The sequence below is a fragment of the Dermochelys coriacea genome, chromosome 19 (genome assembly GCF_009764565.3).
Source record: "Dermochelys coriacea isolate rDerCor1 chromosome 19, rDerCor1.pri.v4, whole genome shotgun sequence".
Lineage (NCBI taxonomy): Eukaryota > Metazoa > Chordata > Testudines > Dermochelyidae > Dermochelys > Dermochelys coriacea.
The window spans coordinates 8,438,724-8,452,364 of record NC_050086.2 but is presented as its reverse complement, the minus strand read 5'-3'; the positions used below and the strand labels follow the sequence as shown (position 1 = coordinate 8,452,364).

The 13,641-nt window shown below is 46.4% G+C and overlaps 1 protein-coding gene across 4 annotated transcripts in view; it reads right to left on the bottom strand.

Annotated features, from left to right (window-relative positions):
• GRHL3 (grainyhead like transcription factor 3) overlaps nt 1-11,223 on the bottom strand; it is an 84,074-nt gene extending 72,851 nt beyond the window's left edge. For 2 of the 4 annotated variants that reach the window (XM_038377593.2, XM_038377595.2), the window contains exon 1: nt 11,150-11,203. The gene's annotated coding sequence lies outside the window, so the exon portion shown is untranslated. Of the gene's footprint in view, nt 1-2,987; nt 3,212-11,149 lie in introns of all 4 variants that reach the window. The other 2 variants (XM_038377594.2, XM_043506011.1) reach the window with 2 other exon arrangements.
• Nucleotides 11,224-13,641: the final 2,418 nt, after the last annotated feature.

The following is a 13,641-nucleotide window of genomic DNA, read 5'->3' as shown; positions in this document are numbered from 1 at the left end:
ACAGGGCAACTAAAATGATTAGGGGTTTGGAACAGGTCCCATATGAGGAGAGATTAAAGAGGCTAAGACTTTTCAGCTTGGAAAGGGGGGATATGATAGAGGTCTATAAAATCATGAGTGGTGTGGAGAAAGTGAATAAGGAAAAGTTATTTACTTGTTCCCATAAGAACTAGGGGCCACCAAATGAAATTAATTGGGCAGCAGGTTTTAAAACAAATAAAGGAAGTTTTTCACACAGCGCACAGTCAACCTGTGGAACTCCTTGCCTGAGGAGGTTGTGAAGGCTAGGGACTATACAGGGTTTAAAAGAGAACTATATAAATTCACAGAGGTTAAGTCCATTAATGGCTATTAGCCAGGATGCGTAAGGAATGGTGTCACTAGCTTCTGTTTGTCAGAGGGTTGGAGATGGATGGCAGGAGAGAGATCACTCGATCATTACCTGTTAGGTTCATTCCCTCTGGGGCACCTGGCATTGGCCACTGTCGGTAGACAGGATACTGGGCTGGATGGACCTTTGGTCTGACCCTGTATGGCCATTCTTATGTTCTTATGTTGTTATATGATGAAAAGATTTAAAAATCTTATAAAAACACATCATGGATGAGGTTCTCAGCTAATATAAATCAGCATAGCTCCACTGACTTAAATGGAGCTAGGGCAAATTACACTAGCAGAGGATCTGTTTCACAGTTGCATACTGACAGCAACGTCAGTATCTGTCCTATAACTTACAAATCACAAATGCATCTAAGCAAGGAAATAAATTACTAACTACATCATTAACCTTACACTGTTCACATCACAAAAACATTATTCTTATCAAGTAATAACTATTTCATCACAACACAACCATCTTACAGTCGCTTACAGGAAAAAAATAACCCTATTCTTTTATTTGTAATGTCAAAATAGAAATGCAAAACCCTCTACATGAGGAATATAAAAAATACAATATAAAACAAAATTAGAATACCTCACTAGCTTTTATCTAACACTTTTCATCAGTAGATCCCAAAACACTTTACAAAGGAGGTCAGATTCATTAACACCATACTACAGATGGGGAAACTGAGGCATGGGGCGGTGTCATGACTTGCTCAAGGTCACCCAGCAGGCCCACAGCAGAGCCAGGAATAGAACCTAGGTGTCTAGTTTAGTGCTCCATCCACAACCTTACTGACACACATTACTTAGGGCTTATCTACACTTAAAACGTTTCAGTGAAGATACTGCCTACGCTGATGGGAGTGGTTCTCCTGTCGGCATAGGTAATCTATCTCCCTGAAAGGCAGTAGCGAGATCGACGGAGCATTTTCCCATTGACCTAGGACTGTCTACACCGGCGGTTGGTCAATTTCACTGCGTCGCTCAGGGGTGTGGATTTTTCACACCCAAGTGACAGATATTCTGACCTAATTTCCTAGGCCAAAGCCTTAAATGTTAGCTCTTTGGTGCAGGAGTCATTTTTTTGTTCTGTGTTTGTATAACGCCTCGCACCATGGGGTCTTGAGCCATGACTGGGGCTCCTATGTTCTACCACAGAACAAATAATATTAATAATAAATATTATTATTACTATACCAATAGCCACAAGCCTCAAATGCAAGTCTACATGCCATCCAGAAGTTTGCCATAAACCAACAACATTATATATGTTTTCCTATTAAACTACAGAAGTGATATTATTTTCAAGAGACAAGTTATCAAAACTGAACCAAAATATTTAAGTGTGAGCTGGTAAATGTAGTGATTCATCATTTTTCCTCCATTTAGTAGTAGCCCTTAAAAGAAAAATATACATATAAATACTGAAATCAAGAGTACAAAAATAATTTATAAGAAAACTAGTAATGCATGGGTCAGAGTTAAGGTTACTGTGTTGTATTAAAATATGCACTTTTAATATTGTAGAAAAAAACAGGCGAAAAGTCTTAGTCTCGTTAGGTATGTCTACACAGCAAAGAAAAGCCCACTGCACCATGTCTCAGGGGCCAGGTGAATTGTCTCAGGCTCACAAACTTGGGCAGTGGGGCTAAAAATAGTAGTGTAGATTGATTCAGGCTCTAAGACTTGGTGCCACAGGTTTTTCTGGACAGTGTAGACAGACCCATTGAAACCATTCGCAAAATTTCAACGGTCTTCAATGGGGCCAGGATTTCGCCCAGTGAGTGTAAGATGTGGTCCGTGAAGATATCCTTAACCAGTCATTTCCTTGCTGTGAAGCGCTCAAGAGCTGCAGATGATCTACTTGGGTACATTGTTTTGGCTTAGCAAACTTCTGCGGGTTTCTTTAAAGATGATTTTGGAAGATGAGCCAACAAAGTGCGTATGCAGAGCAATAAACAAACCTCTTGCTCTCCTGCTGTTGTAACCCTCCTCCTTCCCTGCCCTCCCTTTTGTTTACTGCCATTCCTGTTAAAAGAAAAAAGGAGGACTTGTGGCACCTTAGAGACTAAAATTTATTTGAGCATAAGCTTTCGTGAGTTACAGCTCACTTCATCGGATCTGATGAAGTGAGCTGTAGCTCATGAAAGCTTATGCTCAAATAAATTTGTTAGTCTCTAAGGTGCCACAAGTCCTCCTTTTCTTTTTGCGGATACTGACTAACGCGGCTGCTACTCTGACACCTGCCATTCCTTGTCACTTCACATTTAGATTGTCAGATCCACAGGGTAAGGACAGGTAAACATCCATATTTAATTCAATGGGAGTTTTGCCCCAGTCAGGACTGAGTCAGAATGGCAGGATCGGGCTCAAATATTTATATAGGTGTGTAAATCTTGCTTCCCCCCCGTTCCCCCTTTTCAGTAAAGCCTATCACCGAGATATGGGAAAACTTGGCTACAGCTCAGAACAGATGCTATCTTCCCAGTTGAGATCAGTCTGCAGTTGTGCAACCCCAGCTTAACTCACAGTATCAGTCACTAGGCAAAAGACCGTGTTTCATAGAGGCGCGGTCTTGCAAGGGACTGCAACAAATGTACCTGGTTTTCCTCCCATGCAGATCCAACAGACCCAGTTAAAGGGGTGCCCAGTTGTTCAGGCTTCAAAGGCCTGATTCTGCTGATGCTGACGATCTCCTATAAGGTGCTGATCTTAATTTTTAAATCCCAGTAAAATGCATGGGAACTGAAGGATTTCAGCAAGGTGGTCAGAACTAGGTGACGTTCTGGCCTTAAAACCTATGAAGCTTCCCAAGGATCAGGCCCTAAAACAGAAACCAAAAAAAGGTTAAGCATTTTTTTTTTTAAGTTCTTTCCCACAGGAAATTTCCATTATTGTCGTCTTTTGCCTAAGGTGAATTCTGTTATCTGTCATTAAAAATTACTGCTGTCAGCCGTAATGCATCAGAGAAAACCAGAGGGTTGGGCCGTGGTGGTCTGAAAGGGGATTTAAGCCGTAGGTTGTTTTTATCCATCACCTCACCCTCAACTCAAGCGAAAATGTTTATTGTGCAACAAGGCCAATTTAGTGTGGAACAGAGATGATGTCAGAAAGAAATTTTCTCTATGCTGTTTTCATGAGCGGATGCCTTGATGCTGATTCCTAATCATAATAGCCAAAGGCTGGGAGATGCATATTTCGCTCACAGATACTTTAGGACTGAGCTAGTGCACCAAGGTGTAGGTAGTGTGACTAACAGGAGGAATCTAATTAGAAGGGCAATGTAACTTAATATGAACAGGGCTCTTGAATGAGAGTCAGGACTGCTAGGTTTAAAGCCTACCTCTGCCACCGATTTACTGTATGACTTTGGTCAAGCCACTTTGCCTCTTTGTGCCTCAGTTTCCCCACATGCAATAAAGGGACAATAATGTTCACCCATCTTTGAAAGCTACAGATGAAGGTGCTAGGCATCATTCCATCTCACATAGCAAAGCTGTCTCCTTTGTATGCCTACTCTGAATCTGACCTGTTAAGTCAGTCAGTCAGTGTTTTATCTAAATTTTATGTAAGCATACATCCATAATGTTTTAACTAGACACAGAGCAATGGCTGAAAATTCTAGTGCAGGGTAAAATTTTTAAAAGCATCCAAGAAACATAGGTGCATGAGGCCTATTTTCAAAACTGACTTAGGAGGTTTAGGAACCTAAAATACCATTAATGTTCAATAAGATTTAGGCTCCCAAGTGCCTATGCAAATGGGTCTTGGACTCCTGTGGCTTTTAAGCAGTTTTGGCAATTTGACCCAATATTCTTTGCTCGATTTGCAATATCCCCTTCTATCCTAGGCCCTGATTCAGCAAAGCATGTGCTTTATGCCTCAGCGACCACAAGAGCCAGCCCCGGGAAAGGCCTCCTCTTCAGGGGACAACAAAGCCTTGTAAAATTACATCAGCAAAAGGAAGACTGTTGAAAAGCCAAAATGTGCAGTTTGCGCTTCATGAAAGGTCTCTGTGATCCTCTCAGTTAATTCACCTGTTTACAGCTTGCAAGATTTTTCAACCCGGGCAGCGAGAAAGATGCTATTAATTACTCCTTTTTTGCACAGAGCTTGGAAGAGATTTATATGGCGCTGATCCACTGTTAAGAGTTGTGCTACTAACTATCCTGAGTAGTAGTTATAGGAACTGCTCCCCACGTGCCTCCGCTGATACATGTAAAGATCACAGGGACAGGCACCATTTCTTCACTGTGTGTTTACACGCTAAAGCCTCTTTCACATTAAAGAGCCACTACAAGCCAATGGCAATTTTCACACCCAGTCCTGCCTCGCTTGCCCTGCCAAGCTCCCCTTTCACAGCACAATGCTGCATCTGAGGCATGTGTCAAAAGTGCTGCTCCTCCCTGGAGAAGTGACTGTAAAAACGCTGCCATCACAGGGGGTTTCATGGGTACTGACTCCATGATTTCTGTATCAAACGTACTCGCTTTACACAGGGGGGAGGAGGGTAAGATGATTTTTTATTTTTAGCTGCCAGCTCTGCAAACATATGTTGGAACCTTAAAGACAGATGAGACTTTCTCCTGCTTGTGTGTCATCACTGTAAAAAAGGCTTTGGGAGCCTCCCCAGATGCACTGCCCCCATGGTGGCCTCCTCAGTGACATCTCATTGGCTTTCATATTCTCCCCTCGGGGACACCTGTGCAACCACATGGCTGCCAAGGCATATACACGCCGCATCTGATGAAGTAGGTTCTAGCCCACAAAAGCTTACTCCCAAATAAATTTGTTAGTCTCTAAGGTGCCACAAGGACTCCTCGTTGTTTTTACCAGAAGGAATGGACTCTGGCTCACACTCTCTTTGCCTTGATGACTCTGCAGGGCTAGGTGGAACGGGGTCACTGGCATGAGAAGGTGCACTCACTATACCAGGGTGGGCAAACTTTCATCTGGGAATAGAAATTGTATGGCAGGCCATGAATACACAAAAAATTGGGGGTAGTGTGCGGTGCGGGGCGGGGGGTGAGGGCTCTGCAGTGGGGCTGGGAATGAGAAGTTTGGGGTGTAGGAGGGTGCTCCGGGCTGGGATCTAGGGGTTCAGAGAGCAGGAGGGGGATCAGAGCTGGAGCAGGGGTTTGGGGCATGGGGCGGTGAGGGCTCTAGCTGGGGGTGAAGGCTCTGGGGTGGGGCTGGGGATGAGAGGTTTGGGGTGCAGGAGGGTGCTCCGGGCTGGGATTTAGGGGTTTGGAGGGCAGAAGAGGGATCAGGGCTGGGGCAAGGAGTTGTGGCATGGAGGGAGGCTCAGGGGTGCTGTCTCCAGGTGGTGCTTACCTCAAGCGGCTCCCAGAAGCAGCAACATGTCCTTTCTCCAGCTTCTATGCAGAGGTGTGGCCAGGCAGCTCTGCACGCTGCCCTGCCTGCAGGCACTGCCCCTATAGCTCCCATTGTCCATGGTCACTGGGCAATGGGAACTGTGGGGGCGGTGCTTGGGGCTGGGACAGCATGCAGATCCAAATCCCTTGGCTGCCCCTACAAGTAGGAGCCGGAAAGGGCCATGCCACTGCTTCTGGGAGCCACGTGGAGCAGCTCCCGACCCTGCTCCTCGGCTGAAGCGCTAGAGCGGGACACGCCCCAGACCCCACTCCTTAGCGGGAGCTCGAGGACCAGATTAAAACAGCCGGCGGGCCATAGTTTGCCCACCCCTGCACGTTAGAAGTAGTCTTTAAACCCGTTTTCTGGAGTAGACCGTTACAGCACCAAATAGTAGCCTGGTCTCTTTCCGTCCACATGTTTGTAAAGAGTCTTTCACTAAGCATTTGAGAACAATAGATTTGCTGGTTGTCAGCATCCACAAAAGTGCTGAAGGAACCTAGCACAGCTGAAGGCCCCGTCCTTCCCTCCTTACGCAGGCAAAATTCCCCCTGGCTTCAAGCTAGCACCAAGAAGGGGAGCAGACACACTGGCAGGTGCATCTCTGATGATGGGCAACAGATTCCACAGGGGAATGTTGGTGTGGGCTGGAGACAGGCAAAAAGATCCATAACTATGCAGGATGCAATGACCCTGACCCCTGTTTACATGGGACTGGGGGGCTACAGCCCCTACTGCAGGCCATGCACGGTAGCAGCAGCTTGGCAGGCCATAGACTGCAGACATAGGAACAGCTTGGCAGGGTGTACCACGCATCTCCACTCCCCAGCTTGAGAGCTACAATCTTCCACTCTCCCTTCCATGCCTATGGAAAGGTAGAGTAACCAAATTTACGTAGGTGAAGTGAATTTCACACTGGGTGAGAAAATGCAATGGAGAGAGCATTCTCCCTAACATGTATTCATCACAGAGCCCGGGTGCAGCTCATAGGCAGGTCTGTTTGTCTGTTCAGAGCCGTTGCAACAAACAGGAGCAGAAATTTAACTATTGTATCATTAAGCATGCCCATGCTTCCCCAAAATGCTAGTGTGGCCTCCTTTCTGCTTAACGAACTGGGGATTAATGAGGAGCAGGTAATTGGCTTCTGAAAGCTGCATCATCATGGCTGTTTGTTGATTCAGCTAGTCATTGTGTAATCCCCAGCTGTGTTTTGCAGTAACTATAGGAAGCAGGTACAAACAACACCTAGTGCACACAACACCGTACGAGTTCAAAGCACTGCATAGACTCCTTGGTAGAAAGTCTGCGTTTCTGCATCTTGTACAGAGCCAAGCACATCAGCAGCACACAACAGACAATTCTGGACAGGGAGTCAGGAGACATGGGTACTATTTCTGGCTCTGCCACTGGCCTGCTGAGTGACCCTGGGCAAGTCACATCACTTATCTGTGCCTCGTTTTCCCCAAGATACTGACCTCCTTTGTAAAGTACTTTGAGTTGTCCTGATGAAAAGGGCTATAGCAACTATGATTCATTAATTATCATTATTAGTAAATCCCTGGGTTATAGTTAAGCATTAACCCCCTTTTTAGAGATGGCTTGGAAAATGGTAATTGTTTTTTGTGCAAAAATTTCGTAAATTTTTCACTTAAAAAATCTATGAAAAGTTTTGCAAGACTAAAACCATTCGTTTAGAGGAATTTTCTTCCACCTTCCTTTGCCAGTGGCAAAAAATGGAAAAAGAAAAAGAGGAAAACAAAAAAAACAGACTGAAAAAACAGTTTTTTGTTTTTTCATTGAGAAAATGGGAAAATTAAAAAAAAAGTAAATTTCCCATGATAATTTCCATTTTGAACACAAAAGGTCAGTTTTCATTCAAAGATATTCTTCAAATGCAACATTTCAACCAGCTCTACCTGTGGGGAAACTGAGGCACAGAAGGGTGACATGACTTCCTTGGCGACAGAGCGGGGATTGAACTCAGGAACTCCATGTCACTGAAGCACATTGCTATGTCCACTAACCACTATGGGCCTGATTCTCCATTGGCCTGGATCTTGCCCAGTCATTTTTAGACCAGTGCTAAGTGGATGTATAAAACTAAGGACAAGTCTACACTTAAAATGCTGCATAGGCACATCTGCACAACTTTAAGCGCTTTAATGAAGATGCTCTAAGCTGAACAGAGCGCTCCTGTTGGCTTAGTTAGTCCATCTCCCCAAGAGGTGGTTGCTATGCCAGGGGAGAAGCTCTCCTGCCAACACAGCGCTGTCTATACGCGGGGGGGGGGGGGTAGGTCAGTATAAGTATGTCGCTCACGGGGGTGGGTTTTTCGACACAAATCTGCAATGCAGACCAGACCAAAGTCAGAAGGGTAATGATTACATTCATTTTGCACTGGGGTAAGTCACTGCCCAAGGTGCCAGAAGAAGAGAATCTGCCTCTATGGGTTCAGTGCATTCCACAGAACCCCACGCAGGGCTGGGCCAGGAATTGGGTCTCCAAAGCGTTTTCCCTGACATGATCTCTCAGCAAAGGACATGGTTACTCCCTCCTGCATTGAAGCACTGTTTCTCTCCTAGGCCGCTTGGATTTTAGCAGTGACTCCCACGTCACACACCACTTACAGCTTGCAGAATACGAAGGCATGCTAGTGGGTTTAACCTGCCTGCCACAGTTCTCTATTTGCTCCATACAGGATTCAGGGCTGAGATCCAATTTCAGTTTTGTTTGCACAAGTCATCGCAAAAAATGACTTGTGAATTTTCCCTCTCAGTTCCCCTTGTGAAAGGGTAGAAATTCGCCAGCCTCTTGAAAATCAGGGCTTAGAAATGAAGCTACCTAACTCTTTGCTTCCAGTAGGTGCAGAATAGCTGAAGACATTCTCAGGACTGCAGTTGTCTACTCAGCTGGGCAGCTGATGCATTAGATTTCATTTCATTCAGCCGATTCATGGTATTTTTCTTGGATCACATAAGGCAAAACTGTCATACATGAGCATACCACAGAGTGGAGACTGCCTCTGCCCTACCCATGGCACAGTTTGGGAAGAGGCCCTGGATGATGGCCTCATGAGATCTGGACTGATTCCTGGCTCTGCCGCAGATTTCCTGTGTGACCTTGGCAAACAACTTACTATGCAGAAAATGAGAATGATACTTCCTTTCTCCTAGTCTGTGTATGTCTTGTCTAGCTAGACTGCAAGCTCTTTGCGGTGGGGACCATCTTTTGGTTCAGTGTTAGTACAGTGCCTAGCACAGCGGGGGCCTGGCCTGTGACTGGTGCTCCCTGGTGCTACTATAGTAATATAAATAACAATAATAATAATTAATTTTGTCCTCTAGCTGCTATTGCAGTAATAATTAACAAAAACAAACAGTGCCAGCTCGATGAGACTGAAGTCCTTATCCATAGAACAGGGATCTGCAGCCCCCAAGCCAGCACAGTTAATCCAGGTTAAAGAAAACGTCAAATCCTCTCTCGGAGATCACACCTCGTCCCCCTACTCTGACTGCACCCCCTGCCCCCGGGAGCCAAGGGCACTGCATGGAGGCATGCAGTGCTGACCCCTCCACAGTGGCTTGGCCTGCCATTTGAACACTGAGCAGGCGGCCTAGATCAGTCGATGCACTGAGGTCCTTCCTGAATTATATGTCCTCCTGGACAACCCTTGCCCTCCCTGAGGAATTGGACAGGGCTTAGGTCACTCCCAGACTAAAAGATATAAGGACTCTCCCTGCTTTGTCAAACCTGCTTGCACCAGACTCCTCTCTGCCGTAGTGCCACAGACTTCAATGTAGCTACAGTGAGGAGAAACCAGCCCCTTTCCTAACAGACACGAACCGACGCTTTATTATTGTGAAATTAGCATTGCACTAAGCCTCTAATAGCACCAGAGAAGACCCCTCCTTGCTCTTCTCCAGAAAAGCTGGAGGCTATGGCCAGATCTCACATGAATCCAGAGCACCCCGGTGGAGTCACTCCAGATTCACACTGCTGGAACTGAGCTCAGCATCAGCTCCTTTCAGAGCCTCAATGTAACTCAACTCCAGTTCTGACCCCAACCCACCAAAGCTTAGTACAGAGTAACATAAGGAGCAAGTGCTGCAGGTTCCCTACTCTGTCAACCCACTGTTGTGTTTATGCAAAAACAAACCTCCCCTTAGGCACAAACACAGAGCTAAACTCTCCCGTCCTTCCCCCACCCCCCAGCACTGGGTCCTGGCCCAACTCCATTTATTGTGGTTCCATTGTAGTCAATGGCGGCATGCTTAGAGAGCATGGGAAAATGAAGCTTTGCCTCCCTCTAGAAGCTTTCATCCAAGGGTTCTAACATGCTTTACAACCATTAATTCACTGTGCCCCGCTAAGAGAATGATGGAACACCACTAGACAGATGGGGAAACTGAGGCACAGAGCCAGGAAGTGACTTGCCCTACACTCACAAGCAGTCAGCAGCAGAGCCAGGGACAGATCACAGATCACAGATCTGACTCTCAGCTTCATGTGCTACCCACTAGACCATGCTCTCTCTCTCTTTAAAACAGTATTCTGAGCTGCTCATCATGCACTTTAACCACACACAATAGAGGCAGTTATTAAGGAGCTCCTAATTTCTGTGTCATTTCAAAAAAGGAAATTTCTAGCCCTCCTGGTTTCAGAGAAAAGCTTGCAAACAGGACCAAGGTGCCCTCTAAAGGTGGGAAAGCAGAAGGCAAAGAGAAAGAATCCAGAAGGTAATATTTTTTTAAATCTCACAATTTTTAAGCCAGTCTCTTGATTTTTGCTAGCTGGGGTTAGCAATAGATTGCATATATATCATCTGTCTCTATCGCCTGTATTATAGGCTTTGCATATGAACAGCTACAACCAATATATTCTTCAGTGTTATGCAAAGTCCATCTAATGATCAGGGCAAAAAAACTGGGAATCAGGACTCCTGGGTTCTACGCCGGGGTCTGCAGCTGACTCACTGTGTGGCCTCAGGGACGTCACTTCCACTCTTTGCCACAGTTTTCCTATCTATAAAATGGTGCTAATGCTGCTGCCCCATCTCAGAGAAGCAGTCTGAGGGGGAGCCAATATTTGTAAATTGCTGTCTATTATTATGAAAACTCCAAAGCTGTACATGAAGGATACCCTCAACAAGGCAACGCATGGACCTGGCAGATCTCAAAGGGGCAGGATGCATAGTTCACCCACACAGAGCCAAGCGCTCCATGGGTGGGGCTTTTAGTGATATGTCTGGCTAGACACTAAAGTGGATCCTATAAGCTGGTTGAATCCTCCTCCTCCAGGAACCAGATTTGCTACATGAATGCTATACGCTCAGGCTGTAAGTAGGACTGTGAGGACAGACAGAAAACATACAGGGAGCTGACACACTTACCAGGAAGCAGAGAAGGACCTACAGAAATCAGAATCAAAATGGCCCCCTAAAGGCTGCAATTGGTGGTCTCTCACAGATTTAAAGGGTCAGCAATCAGGCAAGCAGGGTGGGAAAGGCATATATAAAAGGGCAAACCAACCAAATAAAAGAGAATGGTAATAACCAGGAAGAGGAGTGTAAGTGCTTATCTTCTTGGGGAGTTGTACTAAGAACAGTTAAGACTCTGATAGCTGGAGTTTAGCATGGCACAGTGATGTGTTTTTATTACTATTAATTGTTTGCATTACATTAGTACATAGAGGCCCTAACAGAAATCAGGATCATATTATGCTATATGATGTATGAGAAACATAATAGACTGTCCCTATGAACTTATAATTTTAACAGACAATGCAGACAAATGATGGGAGGGGAAAGAGAGGTGAAGTGACTTCCTCAAAGTGATACAGTAGTCCAGTGGTAGAGACCAGGAACAAAATCCAGTTCTTCAGACTTGCGGTCTGATGTCCTATCCAGTAGGCAACACTGTCTGTGTCTTATCTTGTGACATTAGGGTAAATCTCCCAGTCCTTATGGGTCTCAGGGGCTTCCTTTTCTTGAGATTTATCATTTCCATGCCTTTGGTGTCCATTATCAATGCCTGTCATTATTTCCCAAGCCAAGTAATGAAGAGCTATATTGAGTCTGTCTCACCTGGCAATTATTTTTTGGAAGCTGCCAGTTCTGTCCCAGCAAAGAAAACTCTCAGTAAGAAATAAATTAATTTTTAATGTGAATGTGGCTGTACAAATTCCTAGCAGCACCAAAGTTCCTGCCTAGAAGGCCTCTTCTCTTCTGGATACCTGCACATCACTCCCATTAGCACTAATGAGAGTTAACATTGATGAAGGCAAGAGCATGGGACATTCCTGGCCCTTTACCTGGGTGGGGGTTTGTCACAGCAGTGAGTCTTCAGAAAAGATTTCAATTATATTTTGGGGTGGGGGTTAGATCCTCCCATTTCAAATCACTGACACTTTAAATTTGGAGCTTAAGTACAAAGCTGTTGAAAAACATCTGAGAAAATGAAGCCAATGTCCTGAGCTAAATAACTAACGAAGGAACCAAAAAGGCAGGCAGTTTGCCCTCTCCCTGCCTCACAATGCTCAGCTACCTGCCCATCTGTCACCAGTGACTGCATATGATATCAAGATGTTCTCTCTCAGCTTCTCAGATTGAGCTGGAAGGAAACCCCATGTGCGTACTGTTGTACCACATGAGATGCTGTAATGGGCTTTGATCAGCTGGAATTATCAACTTGGCTGAAGCGTGTTAAACATCTGTGATGTGTTTGTCTCCAGTAGGTGCACCTGCTATGGAGTGACCCCTGCTGAGAAGGGGAAGTATGACTCAGAAATGAATTGAGTTCCATGCTATGGTATACCAGTCCATGGCACTCTTCTGGCGCCTTTCACAGGAGGGTCTCCAAGCACTTTATTGCTAAGTCTCATGATGCCCCAGCGAGGGGTGCACAGGGATCATTTCACCCACCATTAAAATGCATCTCGCTCTGGTCTGACTTTCTAGAGGAACGAACCTCTGCAGCAGTGATATGAATGGAGAAATCTCAACTAGCCGGGGATGAGGAGTTTGGGGTGCAGCAGGTAGGTTGCCCTGGGGCTGGGAGCCAGAGAGGAGGACTCCCTGAGGCCCTCTCCTTGCTGACACAGTGAGCTCCAGGGGAGAGGGAAGCCCCTCCCCAGCTCAACACTCATCCAAGCCCCCCTAGGCTGCTGCTCAGGAGGTCCAGCCAGGATAGGCTCCCCCAGCGGCTGCCTCAGCCTGCCCCCAGCACCAATCCCTTGTAGCTGGCAGCGGCCGGCAAGGGAGCGCAGTGTGGAGCTGTAGGGGCAGCCGCCTGTGGTCCAGAGCAGGCAGGGACGCTTGGGGGTGGCAGGCAGGGCTGGGGGATGCTCTGAGTGGGGCGTGCAGGGGCAGTAGGAAAGGCCAGGGGAGAGACCTGGCCCCGGACATTGATGGAGCCGGGCCCTGCGGGCCTTGAATTTTCTGGTGCCTGGGCACAATGGGCCCATATAACTCGCTGCCCCTGCCTCTTTGGAGATGCAGCAAGGGCTCCCTCTGATGTCAGACCTCCCGCCAAGGTGTCCGGCCCCAACCTTTGGGGCATGAGGTTGTGAGGCCACAATGTGACTCCTTGCACCAGCATCCTCGCTGCCCCTGCCTAGATGTGCAGTAGGGTGGGCAGACACCCTTGTCCCAGGGAAGTCTGGACCCATAGGTGCTTCATGGGGAGGGGTGGGTTGCAGTGGGACGACTCAACTGAAGTCTGGAAGGAGCTGTAAAAGCTGGGTACTAAAGTCTGTCCTAAATGCTCATGGAGACCTTATCTGCTTCAATCTCTTCCCATAACAGTAAACACCCATTAGCTGCCTGGCTTCAAAGTCTCAGCAGTGGTGGGAAGGGCTTCTGCATGGCTGGGGGACATCTCCCCC